This window comes from Poecilia latipinna, unplaced genomic scaffold, assembly GCF_001443285.1.
Source record: "Poecilia latipinna isolate Pla-1442-1.1 unplaced genomic scaffold, P_latipinna-1.0 Scaffold848, whole genome shotgun sequence".
NCBI lineage: Eukaryota > Metazoa > Chordata > Actinopteri > Cyprinodontiformes > Poeciliidae > Poecilia > Poecilia latipinna.
Window position 1 is genome coordinate 40,646 of NW_015113464.1, and position 23,100 is coordinate 63,745.

Genomic DNA, 23,100 nt, shown 5'->3' on the forward strand with positions numbered 1-23,100 from the left:
TGTTAGATTATGAAATCCTTAGGTTCATCTCTGTTCATCGCTCTTCCTTCCTCTGCTCCCTTCAGCCTGCTGCTCTTTGTGTCCTGTACAGGTGTCTCCCATCTCCTGATTGACTCACCTGCAGTCTTCTCGTTTAATTGTCCTTCACTGACTCCTTTCCTGACACTTCCTGTTTCCCTTCAGCTTAATATCCTGCTTGCCCTTGGTAAGTTTTGCTAGTATTTTAATTAAATATGTGTTTTGACTTAACTTAACTCAAACCCACAAAACATGACAGACTGAGGTCACTTTAAAAACTAACACTTGGTACGTTTATTAGTTGTTAATCTTGATATTATTTAATCCAAAAATAGAATTAAAATACCAGCTTTCAAAAAAAACAAAAGAAAAAACAAACAGTAAATTAATACCGTTTTATGTGAAGCCATAAAGACGTTGAAAAGTCTTCAACTGGTTGCATCCATTTTGCTGCTTACTTAGTCTCCATCAAGGAATATTTACTCCAGGGACGACTGCCAGAACAAATTAATAAATCAGATAAACAACATCTCAACAGTTTATGTGCTGCTGTTTATTTAATAACTACTGTGAACTGGAGTTGGGGGCCCAAATCAAGTTCTTTTTGTGGCCCTATGCAATCTGGGGTTCTTTCTTACAAATTATTATTTATATAATTCTTTATATAAGCAATGAAATTGGGTAATTTATAGCATTACACTAATCGAGCCTTATTTTAAAGCCACCAAACCAACTTATAACAGATTTCACTGCTGTATTTTTAACTCACTTGAGCTGTTGATAAATATTTAATGTGAAATCAAATCTCAAATCATAATTTCCTCTTGCAGATTTAGATTTCAAATTATTTTCGAGTCAACCAATAACTTTTTGATAAGAAATGACAGTTAGCTGTGATGATGATAAAACAATGTAAAAGAAGTACTGATTTTGAGGGAGAAAAGACAATTTATCTGTTTCATTTGCATTTTATTTCAAAAATGACTTAAAATGATTTACACCCTCCTCAGTAATGAATGGTAAACTTTTGATAACTGATAACATTTGAGGTTTGAGGGCCTCATTGCCATAATGCAAATCTTTAACTCCCTCCACAGGTGATTGAGGTTACTTTGAACCTAAACGTCTTTATGGTCTAAAAAAATTGGAGCTTAGCTGTACCTATTTTAATTCTATAGCTGATGGTGACAAGTGGCTTCAAATTTAAGGGACAAACTTCAGCTTTGAATGAGCTCCTCAAAGTGACCCAGGCAAAATGGAAAGACTGAGAGATCAAATAGCCATTTGATCATCCTAACACAACACCCATTTGAGAAATTTACAGTGGCTGGTAACTATTGGCATTATTACAATAATGTTATCTAAGTTAAGACAGAGAAGAGGACTAGTAAGATTTCATGCACCCACTGATGTTTTCTATGAGTGAGCTATACATTGGGTTGATTAATATAACTTGAGTGCTCATGCATGATGATCAGGAAAAAAAGCAGAAAAGTTTCGGGGAGTAGAATGACATTTTCATTATGCCCAGGAGTTATCTTGATGCTCATGTTTATTCATGACAACCTTAAAATGACTCTTGATGTCTCATACTTATTTCCAGTATAGAATCTTAGCAATACACAGCATATTAATTCTGTTTTAGATATATAAAGTGGGAGTAAGGTATAGTACTTTTTAATTTTATATCTGTTCATATCTCCCTTTCTCAAGGCATTTTCTTCTGTTTCCTCTGAAACAAACCTTCACAACTGCCCTTATGTTGGCTTTGGAAACAAGAAGGATGGTAAGAAAGTTGTGCTCTGCTCCCTGCTGGTGATACTCTGCAGCTACAAGTGGGGTAACTCCACAGCAATTCATTTGCCTGATTTTCATCTCTAAATTCCACAACAGAAGCCATATTTCCACAGCTGCAACTGTGTAAGGTAAGTGCTGTAACACACTGTGATCTTCTCCACCTGATCTTTTTAAGTATTTGCATATTTAATTTGGATGTTTCCTCACCACTAAAGGAAAAATAAACGGTTCATTTACATCTTGTCTTATATCGGAAGACGCAATAAAGTCTGTAATTGTCAGGGCAAACAGCCATCTTCTACACATGTATAATCATATATAGGGTTGTTTGGCTGAAAACTAGGTTACTATTGCAACACAGACACTCACGTATATGGATAATTTAGATGGAGAAATCAAACTGCATACTAGACAGACGGAACCCTGGGAGCTTGGAAGGAAACTGCACAAAATTCCAGATTATCCCAATTATGGAATTCGTCATTTTTTTTTTTTTTTTTGTTATTTTACATCTGGCTTTTCACAAGAAATTTTGAATCAATCAATCAAATTTTATTTGTATAGCACATTTCAGCAGCAAGGCATTTCAAAGTGCTTTACATAATTAAAATAAAAACGGCATGTGACATTGAATAAACAGTGAGAAAAAGAGATTTTGAAAAAACAAAAAAGCCTATTATCATATCTGATGAAACGCATGTAGATTTTTGTCTTCTTAAATGGAGTTACATTAAGATTAAACAAAATACATTGCAATAGGACAGTGTATTTTTTTAAAAAAAAGAAGATATCTTTTCTCATAATTCCAATGTATCAATTTCATAAGTTTTGATATGAAATTAGTCATTTACATTAAACTGAGTTGAGCAATATTCTGAATAAATTTGATAAAAATTGTGAGAATCCCTAACACCAAACGAGCTACCTGTCTTTCTTTTGATTCTTTTTCTTCAGATACACAAATCCAGTCTTCATAAAGGTCAAAAAATGCTTCTGGCAAAGATAAAAAAATCAATGAAGTGATGGCCGTTGCATCCATCATAGTTGCGTGAAGAATCATCTCTAATCAGAGAAGCAGGGACAACCTTGATTCATTTGAATTATTAAGAACATATCAACATTTAGATCTGATTTACATAGTTGGTTCTGTATTTTTTAAATGTATATAGGATCTTTTCAAGAACTATTATTTCCTATATTTTGTTTACTTGTCTAAAGAATAGTGGTAAACCCCATTTTTAGTGTATGATGCATAATGAGATCAAAGTATCCTACTCCTTTTCGAGCATGTTAATATAGTACAAAATATGTCTTTTGCATTTCATGTTCATGTGTGTGATTTTATACTTCTATCATGTTCAAAATATCTGAAGCTCAAGGGCTCAGGTGGCTAAGGGCAGGTAACCTTTGGTCTGGAGTCCAGACATTGCCATAAACAGAGTTGAACTCCCAGGACATTTCAGTTGTTAGCTTGAAACGGAATGAAAGATCTGATGTCAAAGATGTTGGTGGAAGCCAGAGCCAGCTGAGCCTCTAGATATGATCTTATTGTGAGATCGCCAATTAAAACTAGTAGATGTCTGCAGAGATGGATACAAAGAACCTATAATGCTGATCAGAAGCTTTGTCCCCTCATTAATCTGACAGGGGAAAATCTGAAACTGATTTTGTGCAAAGATTTACCAGTGCAAACTCTAATGGGTGATGTGGAGCTCTTATTTTTTTTAGCCTTTTTACAACAATGATGGCCTTCTATCTTAACTCTTATCATATCTTAAAAATTGTTTTTTAAAATTAATTATTGAATTTATTGATCCATATATCCATTCTCTATACCTTCTTCTCCTTGTATGGCCTCGGGGCGCGTTGGGGGGATGTGGCTCATCTCAAGTGGCCCAGGCTGGACAGATCGTCAGTCCATCACAGGGAAACAAACATGCACTCACACACACACTACTAGCTAAGGACAATTTTCAATTTTAAGGACAAGATCACTCACCGTAAGTCATGTTTTTGGACTTTGGGAGAACATGCAAATTTCCAGTACATTCAAATCTCATGTGCTGGGTTCAAAACCAAACCCTTTATTTGTTAACCCATGACCTTCTTGATGCAAGGCAACAGTGCTGTATTTAATTATATAGATTTAAAATCATAAATAGTTTGCTTTTAAAAAGCTATTATTAGCTTGATGGCCATTTAAAGTGTGATTACACTTCAAGTCACATATGCCCATCTAATTCATACTGAGCAGAGTAGGTCAGAGCCAGTGTGTGTTGCCCAAGGACTTTTTGACATGTGGTAAGGAACTGCCAGCTATTGCCATTAAACTGCAAGACCCCACTTTTGCAGTTTGTACATTTGTTCATCTGTTTTGTTTTCAAATTCATTAAAATTGTTTGTCATAGTCACTCCACCCTGAAAAAAAAAAGCTGTTCAGATTTACAATTGCTCTATCATTAAAAATTATGATGAGTGTATTTAAACCTCTCATTGCAACTGCATAATGTGCCACAGTACAGTCAGAAGAAAACTAGCCAGTGGGAGCTATCAAGTCAACAAAGCACAAGCAAGATCAACAATAAGTAAATTTCAATATTTTCTTAGCAATATACAAAGAAAACCTTGGAGGAGTTTTGCAAATACCTGCAGCTGATATTTCAAAAGTATATCTTCACAAGATGGGGACAGATAAACTCTGATCATCAGAGCACGTCCCTTTCAGGTGGAATACAGAGGCCGCAGTGGCCTGTTCGTATCAAAGGAGACTCCAAAGGGATAAAAAGGAACTGCCATACTCTGGGGAATTACTGCAGAAAAAGGGAGAAAAAAATCAATATCATTTTTAAGAAACGCATAGGGACCATGGGATCCTTTCAGCTTCCATGTGGGAATAAAACCCGAATACTTTGTTTTTTTTTTTTTTTTTTTCCTTTTATGTTTTATCTGTGCCACACATTTAGTATACAGGCAGGCAGCAGTAACAAAGTGTAATTGTCAGGCTCCTCTGAACATGGTCTCATTGTCAGTTTTTTTTTTTTTTTTTTCCACAAAAGTTTCAGGCAAAAAAAAAATCTATTGGTAATTATAATATGTATGAAAGAATATCTGCTGCAGGAGAAATAACTTAAGCCAATTCAGAAACACCAAAAACAAGAAATGTCTCCAGCTGTTAACTTAAGTTCTACCTCAAAACAATTCTGCCTGGCCCCAGTCTGTATTTGGTACCGGCAATTCAGTACTTTATGTAGGACAAACATCTCAGACAATGAAAGACAGTTTGGGAATTGTTTTTCCAAAATGTCTGCCTGGCTGGTGTGTTTGTTGAAAAGAATTGGTGCAAAACGAAGATTCCCCACCCCTCTATATACATGTATTTGCATATAATCAGCTTATAAATTAATCTTTTATTGCTGTACGATAACCTCCCAGTGACAGTTTTAGAAAAATCCCATCAGTCTGGGATACAGAAAAAAAACCTTGGAAAAGCGCCAACCGAGTCAATGTAACCTTGCCGGAGTAAAAAACTCAGAACCTGCAGGATGGAGTCCAAATGTTCCCATGTCTTGTGACTGCTGGAGGGTTAAACATTTCAAATTTTGCTTTAATGGAAGCAGCTTCGTCTCCTCCAAGTAGCAGGAGGAGTAACTGTTGTTGCTGATGTTGGTAAAAGAAAGTAGGAGTGCACTGACTGCAGTTTTCTGGCCAATATTTAAAAAGCCTGACTGATTTTGGCGTATCCCTATTTGTTTCTGTATGAAGTATAGCAAAAATGTTGTGAAATGCGTTCTTTTTTTTTTTTTAACCTGAATCATCCTGGGGTTTTAGTCCCATTTGACCGGACTGTAAATTATAGAATTATGTTGTAGAACATTTCTATTTTAAAATGTACATTTTAAAATAACATAACATAATTTAGGCATTAAGCATGAAAGTATGTACAGTGTCATTTTAAAGTGAAAATAGTCCCACAGAAAATATTTTGTACAAAATGGACAATATTTTGACATGAGAGGTGGAGCAACAAAGACAAACAAATATCCTCCTATTGTCACACTAGGTTCTTAGTATGGTGTCAGAACTATTTTTATCTTTTGTAGTTTCATCAATGATAAATTCCTTGAGTTATGTTTGCCAATCTGAACATATTTGGTCAAATGACTCATGACTTGAAATTCAAAGTTCAGGACTTGACTCTGTGCCTGCATGTCTCAAATAAAACCCACCTTTGGCTGCTTTAGCTTGCAGATGGTGATTTCTGGTGGGGAAGAGGTCCAGGAATGGATGCAAGGATGAGAGGCTGTAGTTTGGTGGAATTACATTTAGGATGTGCATTATGTGGTACAGTACGTCCGTGAAAACAGATAAGTACCCCCCTTGCTGATAGCATCAGCTTTTCCCGCTGCCTTTGGTAGAGTGCACTCTCTCCAAGCTCCTTGACTGTCAGACAAAATTGACTGTCATCACCACAGACATATTGCTCTTGTATTCAAGTCACATGACCGTCACTTGGCCCTACTTTCTTCAATGTCCTGCAGTTCTACTGAGAGTCGTCCGCATCAACTAGCATGTTTTGTTGCAAATATAGAGTTTGACAGACTCTTTGGCTTATGCTGACATGTCTGCCTCGATCAGCCTCTCTCTCGGCGACGGAACACAGGGGTTAGACAACCTGCTCGAGATTTTCAAGGACAAGAGGGCTGCTCCAACTTAAAATAATGCAATGGAGGAGTTTGAGAGGTTCCAGACAAACTCCAGGGCTGAATGTCAATTCACTTCAAAGAGAAAAATATAAAGACATTGAACTATGTTTTCGCAGGGCCTTTACACAAAGGTTTTAGAAGCTTTATCCACCTACTTTCAAAGACTGGGAGACACCTTGGCACTTATCAGCGCAAGACAGGGGCTATTAAGCTGACAGTTTTTTCCCAAGGAGGCTTAACCTGCACCTTAGAGATTGTTTGAGTTGTCAGGCTTCTAAAGGTGGAACAAACACCTGCTTAAATTAATGTCAGTAAATTAGATACAATTATGCTCCCTCTAGGTGCTCTCTGAATATGCGGTGCAAAGTCGCAGTGCAAGAAATGTGACATGAACCAGAGTGACGACTTTTTGATAAAACCGTCAAAAATCTCAACTCCCAAAAGTTGAAGGTCTTCATACATTTAGTAAATTTTGACAACCGGTGAAAAGGAAGGAATCAATTCCTCAAGGTCTCTGTTAGCAAGAAAGTGCCTTGCAAAAGTATTCATATCTCTTGTACCTTTTCACGGTATAAAATATCTTCACCACAAACTATTTGGGTTTAATGTGATGGACCGCAACAAAGCATGGATAGTAACTCTACTATAGGATTCAATTTCAACAAAAGGTTCACTTAAATTCAACCAGCATCTTTTGCAAACCCATATCTTGTGAAAACAATAATATCTTATAGTGAGCAGAAATGTTGCTTGTATAGAAGTAGCAACGGAGCAGGAATGGCACGGCACTTGATCTGGGTGGGAGCTACAACTTTTTTGTCCATCTAAGAAAATGCTGAGAATTTTAGCCCAGATGTGAGCAAGACATGGATGAAAACATCTATGGATAGATGCAATCAAAGAGCAAAGCAGAAAATCAATCAGCAGCAAAGGGATATATTATTTATCAGAAGCAGGCATAGACGGGCTTCAACTGATCTTTGAAGAAAATTATAAACTCCTCAGATTGTACAAGACGAGCTAATCAGTATGATTGATGTTTTAGTCATGTCAGCCTGTGCGATCTTAAAAAGTTTTTTTTTTTTTAAAAGATAAGGATCAAATGGAGGAGGATTAATGTATGTTAGTGAAACTGAGCAGGATTTTTGCTGCAATCTTCATGGTTTTAAACATTGGTGCATTTGCATCTTTGTGATTTCATGCTTCATGATCTGAAGAAAATCCTCCAGGAGCCAGAAGTTGGCCCCTCTTGTTCCATTTAACACTGCATGTGCCGTTGGCTTCAGTCCATCTGCTCTCCAGTCCCGTGTTCGTTCTCCCACCGTTTTTCCGTTTGCACTTTTTCACTGCAAATATTAACCTCCTTTGTCTGCGTCTCCTTTATTTTATATTTACTTCATAACTTTAACCTGTATCATCCATCTTTCATCCATATCTTTGTTTTTCGTGTCTTTTGTCCTTCTTCCGAACATTTCATTTTCAACTGATGAATTGTTACTTTTGCCCTTGTTTTTCTCATCGTGCTTCCAAGAGTCTTACCTCTTTTCACAACTTCTCAACTCTCTTTAAATCTCGGAAAGCTTTTGTCCTTCTTTGCTGTCCCTCATTTTTACTTCTTTTCCCTTTTAAAGAGGATGCTTGGTGTCCTTCTTTACCCTTTCTTTATTCACTTTCAGATTTTTATGTCCATTGCTTCAGAAAGCTTAAAGCATTTTACAAGCCTGGTAAAAGGGCCAGAGGGACATATTTTCTGTCTCTGGCAAAAGGCATTTGTTCGATGCAGTCCAAATCTCTTTTGGGTAGAACAGGACACAACATATTTCTGGAAAGGTCGAACAGATGTTAGGTTGACCTCCATGAGTCAGCTGGCTGCTCGGAGTAGAACAAGCACTTTATAAATTAACTGGTAATCTCAGGAAATGGATGAGTACGAAGCTTTTTTTTGCAGAGAGGACTTTTCCAACCACTATTGGGAGGACATTTGTTTGAGGAAATATGTTTCTCTGTATGTGATGCAACCATCATGTTGTTTTGTTGAGGCATAACTAAAATATGGAATTCTCAAGTCCTTTTAGTTTTTACAATAGGAATATCAGTGTCTCTGTAAATAAACAAGCAAAAGTTCCCACTGTTTTATTGATGTTTCATGTCATAAGCCAAAGCAAAGTACCACTTAATTGGGCAGTGAAAGGAAAACGATACATGATTTTGCTTTTACCTAAACACGCTGACTTGTTTGGATGTCCTGGTATCGGAGGCACCAGATTAAATAGGAAGCAGAGTGGAACTTTACACATTTACACATTTTTCATCAGATTTTTGTGTAGTTCATTCAGTGTTTAAATTACCAGTTTACTTATTTCCACAGTGAAAAGTGTTGAATATTTCAAACTAAAAAAAAGGCAAAAACATTAACAAAATGTGTGTGTTATTCCTAATCAGTGATAATTGTAACTGCTGCTTTGGGTCCAATCTCTTAAAAATTGATGCCATATATGGTTATTTGATTTTTCTTAGATTAAAGTTGTTGAATCTAAAAATAAATATTAGCTGGTTTTCTTACTTTTAATTTCTGGCTGTTATAATCCAGATCTACTGGTACAAGACTTTAATTCCCTTCAATGCTTAGTTAAAATAACCAGCTTTGCTTGTACATTTAACACCCATGGACATCACAGAACATAATTGATCATCTTTTTTAAAAACTTTTTTTTTTTCAGGATGCATCAATACTAGATACCTGATCCTTGACCTGAGCAGCGGTGTTTTATCTCCAGATGAGTTAAACCCCCCTCTGCAATTATTTCTAATCATGATCTTGATGTCTGCAGAGGGAGCAGTAATAGCCCCATGAAGAGCTTTGTGTCCTGCTCTGAGTATTGATCAAGTCTGTTTCAGCCTCATGTTAATGAAAGACTTTAAATAATGCAGACACAGCATTACTGTACACATATAAAACACGCAATACTATAGATCTACCTTTTTTCATTGTTTTTCCTTCCTTCCTCCTGTCTTGTTATCATTGTCATTTTTATCTTCCCATACCGGTATTCTTTAGATAAAGGTTGAGGAAGGATACCCCCCACTGCTCTTCCCTTCAATGCAGCCTCACCACCTCTGATCCATTGTCTTTCTGGATACTGTGGGATTCAAAGACACCCTCTGCTCCCAGAGATGAAACACCCCCGCTGAAATATCAAGTGTGTCCCAATTTAGGACCATCTCTTGCCCTCTATATCAGATTTCATGTTTCTTTTGCTTTATTGGATGCTTTTGTCTTCCTGATTGTGAAAGCGTATCTCAGTGAAGGTGTGAAAAGCAATATCCCCCCAGACACACGAAGCCAAGCACAATATTGTGTAATTGTGGCAGCATAATGAGACGCCAGTTGAATAGAGCTTGAATTAGGAATCATCTCCGCAAGCACAGCTCTTCAAACATTCTAAAAAAAAAAAACGTTCAAGTAAAAAATGCAGATGAATGCTTTTCAGCTACTTCAAAATAACAAGTATCCCACTTCCTTTGATTATTTTTGCATGATTCCTGCCAGAAATTTAACCAACACCGACGCAAGAGAGACTAATATTACCGTTATTCAAATAAAAATATCTATTAAAAGCTTTGGAAAGGAGAAAAGAAACAGTTTCTGCTTAAAATAGCGAAATGTAAATATGACATCTTTCAATCCTTCCTAGATCTTTGTAGTTTGGCAGCTACACATAAAGAGAAGGGACATTTGTCATGCAAAACAAATAATTGTGCCTTTGTGAATTTGAGTTTTGTTTCGTATGTTATGTGAAATATCATAGCATCTGACAGAGCTGCACGATTTGGAATCATGTTGGTGAAATTTGCAACAATTTGCAGTAAACAGGAAAAATATTGAACTATAATTCTATAATTTGTGAATATATTTCTGCCTTCAGTTTATAGCAAACATTCATATTCTTCATATCAATTTGCTCTTAGAGGTACAGCCAATCAGCACCTAGGAAAGTGAATGGTGCTGAACAAAATAGTTGAATTTTACAAAAACACTTTGGAGTTAGTTATAATCGGATAACATTTATGCAGATAAAGCTCTTCCATTGAATTTTAATGATGTAGTGTAGAATTGCATCCCTAACTTCTGTCATTGTTTAATTAATACTGGATCTCTGTTGCAGTTGAGTACTAATGGATTCGCCTATTTACAGAATTTCCTGTGGAAAGTAACTAATGTTTTTTGGGGGATAATCCACCTATAAACCTTTTTTTTTTTTTTTTTTACTTTCCATAGCACATACAATATTTTGGAAGAAAATACATTTGGAAGCTGGAATAATTTGGCACAATGCAACTTCACATGTCATTGGCTGGCATTTGCAAAGTAGCCAATCCAGGAGCTGCATTTAATTTCCTTAATGCTGATTGGCTTTATTCGCAAGAATGGAAATAAAGAGGAATGTAGGTATTGACATCTGCAGTAGCACCACTAAGAGGGTTAACACTGTGCATATCAAGGTGAACTTCACATTTTTATAAACACTGAAAACCAGGTCTAATGCATGTAAATTCCATGACTTTATTTACTAAAAGTGCCATCCATCACTAAATAAAGAACATTTCATCTAATGTTTTGCTTTTGAAAAAAGAAATTGAACATATATGGCTGTGGGGAAAAAAAGCTTGGTGCTAATTGTAAGCTTGCTCTTTAGATACATTTATTTGAAACCTATGCACGCATTGAAAGTCAGTGGGTAGAGTTTTTTTCTCCAAAAGCTGCTATGCTTTTTTCTTTTGTCCCTATCCTTATTTTATGTTTCAGCTCGCAAAGTACACCATGCTCCCTTCTCTGCTCTCTGCTGGTGACAGCTGGGAAGAACGTATGGAGAAGAGTCACTGGAGGTACATTAAAGATGATCTCATGCTTCGCTGTATCTTCCATTAAATCTACTCATGAATCAAATTAGCTTTTGTTCTTCAACTGTCATTTGTTTTTTTTAAGTCCACTAAAGGCACTATAGGCCCATTTTGTGCCTCTGAAAATGCCACAAAGGAATAAATGGAGTTTTACAAGAATCTAGAAGAATGAGAATTTTCCTCTTTTAATGGTGATGCCTAATCAGATTCTGCTGGTGGCTTGAAACTTGATAATATACAAAAATATAATTTTCTATTTATTGTTGTCCAAATCGTCAAGTTCAGTGATTGCTTTCTCCTTCTGGATAATGATGTCAACCAAAATGGGTACAGTCATCTTGCAATAAGGAGAGGAAAACCCACCAACCACTTTTCATCAATGTCGTTGCAGCAAGTCAATGCAATTGGGCATCTAGACTTGGTAAAGTTCAACCCAAGCACATTTCATTGAAATGTTGCATGGCTGTTGGTGTGTATTTCCAAAATGAGTGTTTCTGAAACTGCTGATCTACTGGGATTTTCACTCACAAGCATTTCAAGTTTACTGGAGGTTGATTCAAAAATTAATAAAATATACCATGAGCAGCAGTTTTGTGGAGTAAAATACCAGTTAAAGTCAAATGTGAGAGTAGAATGGGCAGTACGGTTTGGGATTATAACATTTTAACATATGCTCAAACAGCCAGACAAGGCATATGCAATACCATAACTCAACTGACTTCCAGAGTCAGCAAATATCAATCCAATAAGCAGAACTGGAGATTTTCATTACAGATCTGTACCTTTTAAAAATGTGTAGCAGCTAAAAGGCAACTGGTATAATTCTGCCTGAGCCATTGCTCTTTTTCCTTCATCCTTTGTACATTTGTGGGTCCATAGTGTTTTGCTTAATTTAATTAATTTCTTTATTTCACAGCTGTCTGACAGGAAAGTGGGTTGTGAAAGAGGGGGAAGACTTGCGATTCGGGGAGCCGAGTTGATCTCATCCTGGGTCAGATTTTCACCCTCACATAGCTGGTGAGAAGTCATGGAGGTTCGCTTGTCTAGTTCAGTGTTTCCACATCTGGAGAAGTTGTAGGAGATGTTTCCACATCTCCTAAAGCACAACCTGGTAAATCTGACTGAAGTAAAATGTTTGCTTACATTCTCAGCACACTCTGTGTTCTTGTCTGCCATGGTGAAGGAAGACCTGAGCCTAAAAGCTACGCTCCCAATTTATCAAGCCTGTAGTCTTGAGATACAGATGATAAGGAAAAGAATAATCTCAGACCCAAACAGCCAATCTTCCTCTAAAAAGTGGCTGGACTACGTTTTAGTGATGAGGGAGCCGGCAGTAGAGATGCTGCTCCTTCGTATCAAAAGGAGTAATTTGAGGTCGTTTGAGCATCTGATAAAGTTGCCTTCCAGGCAGCTACCTGTGGAGGTTTTCTGCTCACATTTTTGGAGTAGACCCAGATCTCCCTGAAGGGACTTTGTCTCATTTTGCCTGGAAACAACTTCAAATCTCCCAAAATGAGGGTACAACTTAAACAAGTTCAAAGTGGAGATCATTTTTTTATATTCTTACTTTATATTCCAAACAAATGTTCCAAAATATTTTCAGTATTGCTGCAGACTTATGTTTTTCTATGTGTTAGTTCAAACAGGAGAAAAATATTAATAATTTTTATAACATTATTATACACTGATTTCAAACATAGAACAGTTTTTTTAAAGGCAAAGTTTAGATTTTATCATTCAAATAATGTTACAGAGATCCTGGGGCATTTATGTGGATAATAATTCAAATATACACCATAACCCAGCCGAGACAACGAACTCCTGCAATTATATTTAACTGAATCTGACCTTATTTGACCTCTTCAATGAGGCAGTAAGACGTTCTCATACAGATTTAATTTTTTCTTTTTATAACACCAGATCACAGCTGTAGAGTGAATCTTTTTGGTGTGAAATGTTCCTGCTGTGAACAGAGTCACGCAGTGGAGAATACATTACACCTGTGAATGCTAATCTGCCTGATATTAGCATTTAAATAAAGTTTTATGGCTGTGTCCATCAGCTCTGAAAAAGACATTATGGTTGATAGATGTGACTCAGTTTATCAGTAACTCGGCCTGTCCTCATCAGGAAACACATGCCTGACAGAGTGTAGCACTTTGGTCATGGTTTGTTAGGGAGTAAGAAATTAGGTTGCATAGCATTGCTGACTATTGGACTAACAACCAAGTCCAAACTTTTTCAAAACAAGAGCGTAATCAAAAAATATGAGAAGGAATAAGAGCAGCTTCATTTAGGTGTTTGAACTCATCTCATCCCAGGTGTGGTAGTTTTTGTGATCAGTACAGGACTCACTGATGACACTCATCTTTTCATACCTTATGTTGGTGTGCTGTCTGTGGTTTTATCAGCTGCAACTCAAGAGATGGGGAACCGTATTTTATACACTATTGTACTATTTTTATGTTCACGATTTGCAAAAACATAAAATAGCCATGCATAGCTTTTTGTTGATCAAACAAAGCCGGTCTAGAGGTTGAGTGACCTACAGATGAGCATGTTGGTCATTTGTAAACAAAAACAGACAAAAATACACCAAAATGTCAGACGTGAAGAAGTTGAGAGCGATTGAGGCTGGTGTAGTGCAGCCTCACTTGAATAATTTGAGATTTTTTTTCATTTTTATTTATTATATTTAAAAAAAATCACATGGATGATACTAGAATCACACTATTTCACAACAACGACCTGCCTTTCTTCGTTTTTCTTTATTAAAAAAAAAAAACAGCTGTACGTACATTTGCGGAGTCTTCCTTTCATGCTTTACCTTAGATCTTCTAAGGTTTATTCATAATTAATGTCTGTACACTGAGTACTGAAACCAAAGTCAAATACCTTGTTTGTGCCCACAATTCTGATTTTGAAACAAAGCGAAGTGAGGAGATGAAGAGAATCTTTTCTTCCTGTTTTCATGAGAAGAGAGCGATTGTTTATGACACTTGTGAATCATTAAAGATGAAATTGGCTCGAGGCAAAATCTAGAGAAAAGGGATAGAAACTAAAGCATAAATGAGGCAATAATGAAGGCACATCAGTGATTCTGTAGTAATTTTCCACTTTGATGGAAGGCCGTGTTCAACTGATCAACCCTAAAGGCATCATGTAAAAGACACACAACACACATGACGGCCCATTTTAATCTTACTGATTTAGAGAATAGGGATGCAGAGTTACTGTGGATAAAAGAAAAATGCGATGTTTTCAACAAGGCTATTATTTCACGGCTGTGTATGAGATTGCTTCCGACTGTGATCTATAAGACAAAGCGATTCCTCTCCTAGTTTGAGATGCGCGCTCCCCTGGGACATCTATTATCAGCTTCCTGTCGCTCTTACATTTGAGAAGTTGTTGCCCTGTAATGGCTGTTTGATCTCACACTTTCATCTGTTTATTTTTTTTATTTCTTAAACAGTAGTTTTCCACCATGCATTCTCATATGAAGATGCAGTTCACCAAATGTACCAACAACATGTCACTTTGGCTCTTTTGTGTTAAATGAATATTTTGGCAAACTTTTGGAATGGGTTATTTAATTGCTTTTGTAACAGTTATTACTGAACGAATGTACCTTCTAATCTGATAAAAACAATACAAGGGTGGAGTTGTTAAGTTAGGCTGCTTCATTTTTAACAAAATCTGATCGGATGTCTCCCTCTCTATTTGGATTCCTGGTTTGTAGTAATTGCTGGTAATTTTTTCACATGTTGAATATTCTTTTTCATCACAGCCTTTTTATCAGTTCTTTAAAAATGCATTACGAGTTATTTCTGGGGTACTGCTGCCAAATTATCTTATGTTTATACATAAGATAAAAGTAGCTCAAATTATCTTTAAGCAGAAGAATTACAAAAAAGACAGAAACATAGCTTGCATGTTTTGCTGTTGGTAAATGTTCAGCCTGCTCCCTGTCTGTCTCTGCTTCTGCTTTACTGACCACCTTTTGCTACATGTCATTTGACATCATTCACATCATGGATGAGTGAATAAAGCTGCTGTCTGGGGTCTGTCTTCCTCGTGGACATTCACGTTCACACCATAGATGAGTTTGGATACCTTCTCAGTCTTTATTCAACTTGCTGGTAAACTCTTCTCATCAGATTTGGTGCTTTTCCTGCACTAAGTTAAATCCTAGCAAGGTTTATGAATAACACTTCTTATTGGTGGTATGTTATGGGTTACGGATAATGATGATGGATTTGCTATGTAGAATCTTTAACACCAGCCACAGCTGAAGAGCTGAACACCAGAGACAATGATTTGCACTGGCAGTTATAATAACCGGTAATAAACTTAATAGTGAAGTGAGGATCTTTTTACAATAAACATAATAGGCTATAGTCTCTGCATTTGAGTCCTTTACAAAACTGTATTGTGACATTTTTAGCTTCATTTTAAAAGTTGGTCTTAAAACTTTTAAAACCAGATTTTAAGTAGTTTGGTAGTTTGAACCACTGGGTGATGAAGCATCAAGAGTTTATTACCATTAAGAGTCTGTCTCTATTCTGTTACGAAGAGTAATGGCTTTTTAGGTTTTTATTGAAAACTTTAAAAATCTAATGACCCCTAGAAGGCTTCAAAAGGGTCTGAGTCATTTTAACTCTTTGATACTAATGTTAACAAATAATATATCAATAATTGTTTTATGTGCATCATTTACAACTTGGCTCATTAACATGCAGAGGCTGCACATGAGTCACTGTGCTAACATTAGCACAGCCCCAGGTCATTTAAATGGTTTCAGTAAAGAACATGATCCCAGGAAAGGTGAGCACATCAGAGCAGGAGATTTCAAACTAGTGTGTTTAAAAAGTATCACTCCTGAAACTTCAACTAATAAGCTACAAGGTGAAGTAACACATTTAACCGTGTGTATTTTAGTTAGAAGCATGCCTACAGAGTTGAGCTTTTTCCACCTTTAGGTGTGTCAGATCAACTCCTACAGCTCCTCACCGCAGTACATTTCTCCCTCAGGATGGCTGCAAATCTCTTTATAGAGATCATCAAAACATGGCCTGTTGGAGTTCTCCCTCAGCAGGGCGGCAGCTTTACCCACAAGTGCTGATTTTAGGAATCGGCACTTGGAAACGTAAGGATAAACACTTCAAAGGAACGTGCAGTACTTGAGTAAATATATTTGGTTTATCTCTCACCAACAAAAGCACAGTGCTGTGTAAATGTATTTTTTCCCCTTAAAAATATTTTCGGTTTCTTCTTTCCCCATATTTCTCATTAATTTTTATTAAAGATCTGTATCAATTTCAACACATTCCTAAAGCACATATAAAACCATGGGAGATGGACCAAAGTGTTTTATGTCGAGGTGAAATAAATCAAGGCACAAAAGGAATGAAACAAGGTTTTTAAAAAAGACATAAGATGATTATAACTAACAAACAGAATTTTAAAAAATGGTTTTGATTTCTTGTTTAAAACAAGAAATCAGACTAACACAACAGGGTTGTATCAGTACGTCAGACTCAAATGCTCTGCAAATGAAAACCAATTTCAGGAGACTTTTTAAACTTCCCAGTGTCTGAGCATTCAAGAGCAGAAACAAAAACTACAAGAACATTTTTAGAAGATGGCAACATATACTGTGAGAAAAGGACAGGGCTCAGCATGAAATACTTACATGTTAAATTTTAATCTGTCAAAGATCACTTCAGTAAGTGATGAATAATTCCCAAAAAATGGTGACTCTTGACTGGAGTTCAGAAATGAGTGACGTTTAATTGAATTGTTAAAATTATTTACTTTACCAGCGGTAAACAACTTTTAATAGAACCATAGAGTATTTTAAATCCAGATTATGTATCTAATTGTGTATTTGATATATCTTTTTAGCTATTAACAGCAGAAATATCATTCCATAACTCTTGAGGAAAACTGAAAAATACTTGAATACTATCATGAGGCAGTTTGAAGAAGAGGGGAGAATAAGAAGGAAAAGGGAAAAAGAGGAGGTGACAGAATGTTGTACCAACTCTGTCCTTAAGGAGAAAATATTGAATAATTTTATTCTGTGGATGGGGGCCTATCTGAGATTATCTTGTCCCAGGCCCAGACAAGATCATCATCTGATCTGCTCAACATCATTTCCCATTTGAATAATTAAATTTCTATCCAGTGCAAGATTAAAGGTTCAAAGGTTTCTGCATAAACTGTCATGACGTTTTGCATATTGGAGTTCTTTAGGGTCTCAGAAGTTTGCTTCTGTCTTGACCTCTTTCAGACTAACAGTTAGCTCCAGGCTAAGGAACCATCAGATAACACCACTGACAGGTTTCTGTTTCAGACAAGATATTAACTGAACAAAAAAACAAATACAAATAATGATTTCTTGTGAGTCATGTATTTATTATCTGACTTTTATGGACTTGTTACTAATGTGTGTATCATGATGGCTCGGTGTGAAATCATGTATTTTTCTGCACGTTTTCAGAGTCTGCTGAAAGGAATGTCTTACTTAATATTTTTATCAAAATGTTAAGTATATAAATAAAATGAGTCACAATTACAGTCTGCATTCTTCCCCCCCCCCCCAACATAAAATTCAAATTCCAGTTTATCTTCCTCTTCTCTAAGAAAAGGCACAGAGGTTGTAAAAACTCATTTGAAAACCAAATCTGAAATGGGTGTAAACAGCTCTTGTCCTTTGCAGTGGGTCACTGTTGGATGTCTAAATTCCCATCAGGGAGACGGTCCTTTAACAGTCTGGGTTTCACAAATTAAAAAAAACAAGCGGTAGGAAATTATAGCTAGATGATTTTTGTCACATCAAAAGATCAGCATCAGCCAAATTTGCATTTGGAGACACGTGCTGGCCGGGTGATGACTTATGAAAGGAAAAGTCACACTCAACAAGGCATGAACTATAGACATGCAGGCAACAACAGAATCAATTTGTTCTCTTGGTTTCTCACTTCCTGTTTCCTCCCATCATCTGTCTCTCATCATGTTACACAGCCTAGATTAGGAACACAAGGCTGCATGTATGTTTTACCGTTTATCAAGTCTAACAATGGACTGAAAAAAAACTGCATTTAACTCTGACAGCTTTGTTATTGGTCCTCTTGCTATCACCAGCCAGATGTCAGTGGGGTGCTTGTCTTTAAAACTCCCTGACATAGACACACAGACGCACATCTACTCATGCATAGAGCAAATGCAAATGGTCCATGCAGACATGAGAAGAGGGGAATATTGCAGAGTGATTGGGATAGAAGAGAAATGTCTGTTCATGGAAGTCAAATGTGAAAACAGAAGCACAGCCTATGCCTTAACCATTGAGTCTTCCAGAGCCGCCTGGCAGGTTTCATTCCTCGAAATTATGCAAATGAGGTTCAGGCAGCATTTCCACATGACTGACAGGCTGCCTAACCGACAATTAGAATGTGATGGTTTCTCATTGGCTGGAACTATGTCAGTGTGACATGTGGAATAGATATACCCTGCCTGCTCTAAGGTGTTTTTATCACAGCTCTCTATTCGTCTGTGTCCCTCTAAGACTGTTTGTCTGCTGTCTGTCTTTGTCAGCCTTTATCTGCCATCCTTAGTCTGGGACCTCAGAGTTATTCTTTCTTCCTTTCGATTTAATTTAATTTGAATCAGCCTGTTTGTAAAGCAAGAGAAATGTCATGCCAGGCAGCAATAAAATCTTGTAAACAAATCCAAACAAATGGAGTCCAGTTTGATCAGATTATATTTTAATATATCAATTTCATTCAAATTTAGTTTGTTCTTATTTGAAAAGGCAAATTGTGAAAACATTTTAATAGAGCATGTAAATTGCACTGCATATTTATTTTTGGTTCAATCTTCAAATCCCAGCATGCACCTGGTGGTGGCTGACAGTGAAGGGGCCTAAAATCATAGTAAAAAAAACCTTTGGCAGAAAAATAGTCACTTTTATTCACTACAACGTTTCCCCACTTCCTCTGCAACCTGCTGAAAATTAGTAATGGAGCAGAACAACTTTTGTATGCACTTCAGTAACTTAATCCACAGTGAAAACCATGAAAAACAGAATTAACGTGCTCATATTAACTTTGCTCAAAAAAAGAAAAGATCATCGCCATGAGCAAAATGCAAGTTTATGAGACCCAGTGCTTTTGGAATATGGAATGATTAAAACAACTTCAACTGAATTTGAGTTGAAAATAAAATTGATTAGGTAAATTATTAGAAATTACTGAGGTACGTTTGGTGAAAAAAAACAAAAGTAATAGCAGAGAAGAAAAACTGCCTACTGAAAGGTGTATGCGTAAGAGTGCAAAGTTAATGGTCATCCTTCACAGACTCTGTTAAATGTCATTCCCTTGCAAATGCTGCCAGTGTGTCCTTTGCAGCTGTCACTCAGGGTGACATGCAAAGATCCCAATCTTGTTTATTCACCGACCCATTGCTGGTCAGAAGTGTCCTTGCATATGTGTGAGCAAATCTTTGCATGACAAAAGTAGACCCTCTCCCACACACACACATAAGAGTCTTTCTATCTTCACGGGGACTTTGCATTGACTTCCATTCATTTTACATTCGTGTTTATAGCCTAACACTGACACATATCCTAAATCTAACCTTCTACATTCATAACATTATCCTAACTTGTAACCCAAGAAACGGCACCTCTTAAGTGGCAAAGCTTTGGGCCCCATAAGGAGCAGTTGGTCCTCACAACCCATACACACACACATCCCCACAAGCTGTGAAGCCATCAGAAAAATAACAGTCAAAAACAATAAAAAAAAAAACTTTTGTTTTTCAGATTCTGCCAGTTGTCAACCCATGCAGACGACATCCCTAAGCATGTTGTTTAGAGTTTCCAAAAACCAGGAGAGAGACACGGTATTCCCAGCTGCACAAGCAAAGAAATCAAGGCATTTTTTTGAACATGTAGACGCTCACAAACTGCATGCTGCGGGGGACAACAAAGATGTGGGAAGTGACAAGGTCGTAATGGGAACCTGAGGGCCTCGCTGCATATGTCAGCCGTACACATGCTGTCAAGATCAACAACATCATTTGCAGGGAAAGAGGCGCAGGCAAATACAAGATGGAAATGGGTCACTTTTGGTATATATATATGCGGTAAAAGCTACCCTCTATGTGTTCAGATGACAGACTGAGGGGTGAGACATCTGATTCCGGGTTTATCCATTCCTTTCATACACAACCTCTACAGCGTTTCTTTTTCCCTCTGGTAGAACTCTCTTTTCAGGCACCACTAGCCACTTAAGAGATGTAAATCTTTGAGGAGTGGGTTGCAATAAATTGTAAGCTTTAGCATCTCTGAAAACTTACTCCACTTTAAATCGGACAGCAAAAATAGAAGGTGAGTTCCTTCCCTTTGGGGCATCAGAAAATGTTTGCATATGTTTTGATGTGTGTAAATGTGCTTTGCTATTTATTCATGTCTTGATGTATGCACATGTTTTGCAGCAACTGATTCATAACCCCAGTTTTTAACTCTCTTGCTGGGACCAAGATGAGGCAGTGCAGATGGCAGTGCGTGTGCAGCAAATCCAAACCATTTAAATGTTTAAGAGCAGTGCTGGCAGTGCAACGGCATATAAAACAAAAAGCCTGTGGAATGTTAATTGAAAGGAAAAACCACAAAGTGCAAAGTGGGTTTGCTTTAGCTCATTTTAAAAACAGGACCTCACAGCAGCGAGTGATCACAGTACACAAACTGTCTGTGAAATGAAAATAAGTAAACAGAAAAACACCAAATCAAATACAAAAACTGACATAACAAGGTTGCATTGTTTCCACGAAAACGTGGGTAGTATTATACATTTGACTGTTTTGAATGCCTTTGTTTTATGTTCTTAAAACACTAAGGTTGTAAGAATTCATTTTAATTCCTTGACAAACAAACAAAAAAATAAAAATAAACAAAAGAAAAGATACTAAAATGCCAACTCTGTCAATTTTGACCTGTTCAGTCAGTAGGGAAGTACTATTCTTAGTGCAGTGACTCTGCCGTCCACCAGGGGCAGACTTACAAAAGTGTAGCCTCCAGTCTATTGACTGCCTGTACCATGATGACACGAACACCCTGCTCTATTCTTATTTTTTAATGCCACATGTAATTATGTCCAGGAATATTATTTACAGTTTTAGTTCAGTTTTCAGTTTGAATCCATGTCCATGTTTTCACCTTTCTGGCAACAAATTTTAGTCCAAACCAGCTTTTAACACAAACTAGCCAACAATAAAATCTCAATTTTTAGCACAGTTTCCTCATAACATAACCAAGGCACATCCATGGTTCTTTGGGTTTGTTAGAAAACACTCTGAAGATGGTGTTGCTTAGTTTTTCACCAATGATTGAGTCTTCTGACAGTCATTACAATCGTCTGTATCTGCACTGTAATCATCCACTTGCTTGTCGTCTTTCAGATTCTCTTGAATATAAAACCCTGGGTTGGTAATAATGTAAGGGATTGTCCATATTAAAAGACTGTCCTCTTCATAAACCTTTAATCCGACTTGTATTTTGAGATTCGACAGCTTTTGGCTCTTACTTTCTGGATCTTAAGGACTTGTCTGACTTTTTGTAGAACTTTTGATCTCTCACTGGCACTGGCACATGCTGCGTGAGGCTGGCCCCATGGATGCTCTGGATGTGTCCTTTTCAGTTGCATCTTTCATGATAAACAAGCTCCTTGTTGACTGTTCGTGTAGCGGCTGATTTAATATCCATGTGTTGTGTCAGGGAAGGGCTGCTCTGAGGAGGAGCCAACTGCCCCCCTTTGAAATGATAATGGGCCCATGTGGCATGACAGATGCAGGTGAAGAGGGAGGGAAGGCTGCAGAGATGGATACTTGGATGCACAAAGATATGAAGAAAGTGAATGTGATTGATGGTAAATAGTAGAGTGTGTGTTATTTTAACACAGTGTTCATAAAGATATTGCAATGAAAAGAGAAAGTGGTCAAACAAAGAAACTTTGAATACATCAGCCATCATGGACTGAATGTGATTATCAACATAAATCAGATGCTGTAAAATTCAGAAAGAGTGTGAATAAAAGTTTCACAAACGGGTTGATTCTCTTGGGTGCCTAAAACTTCACATAGGATAACAATTTGGAGGTAGATTCAGATTTGTTTCTATTTGTTTTGTTTTTTTTTTTTATTTTAATAAAACTAATGTTGAGAAAACTGTCTGGTCAGTGCTTTTAACATACTATATTATTTACATGTAAATATATTTTACTATAGAATTTAGCAGTACTGTTAAAGTCAGGAAGAAAGTTAAGAAGCACACCTAACCGGTATTTCTTTAATTTTAATAGACTTTGAATAAGTTTAGTTGTTTGTTGAATAATCTTAATTTAAACCGGAAAATGTCACAGATGTTTCTGTAGGTAAGATTCTAAATATTAAGAATTTAATGTTTCAATTTGGATTTCTTCAAGGATTTTTGTGAACCAGCTAGCAGTTTCTTACAAATGTTTTTTTTTTTTTTTTTACCTGTTCTTTTTTTAAATAAAGGAGAGGGCTTCACATAGATCAAAATCTGACATTTTATATTTTCTGTATAAAACAGGCCCTCAGGCTCTTGCATATTACTTTTCTACCTGACTTACACACCATCAGCATATTTGAGTTGTTC

General features: G+C 36.8%; 1 long non-coding RNA gene across 1 annotated transcript; it reads left to right on the forward strand.

The window, feature by feature from the left end:
* The first annotated feature begins 117 nt into the window (after positions 1 to 117).
* On the forward strand, positions 118 to 22,526 carry LOC106956843 (uncharacterized). Its single transcript, XR_001426837.1, has 4 exons — positions 118 to 205; positions 1,732 to 1,804; positions 1,912 to 1,943; positions 20,245 to 22,526. It is a non-coding gene; the product is annotated as an uncharacterized LOC106956843 (long non-coding RNA).
* Positions 22,527 to 23,100: the final 574 nt, after the last annotated feature.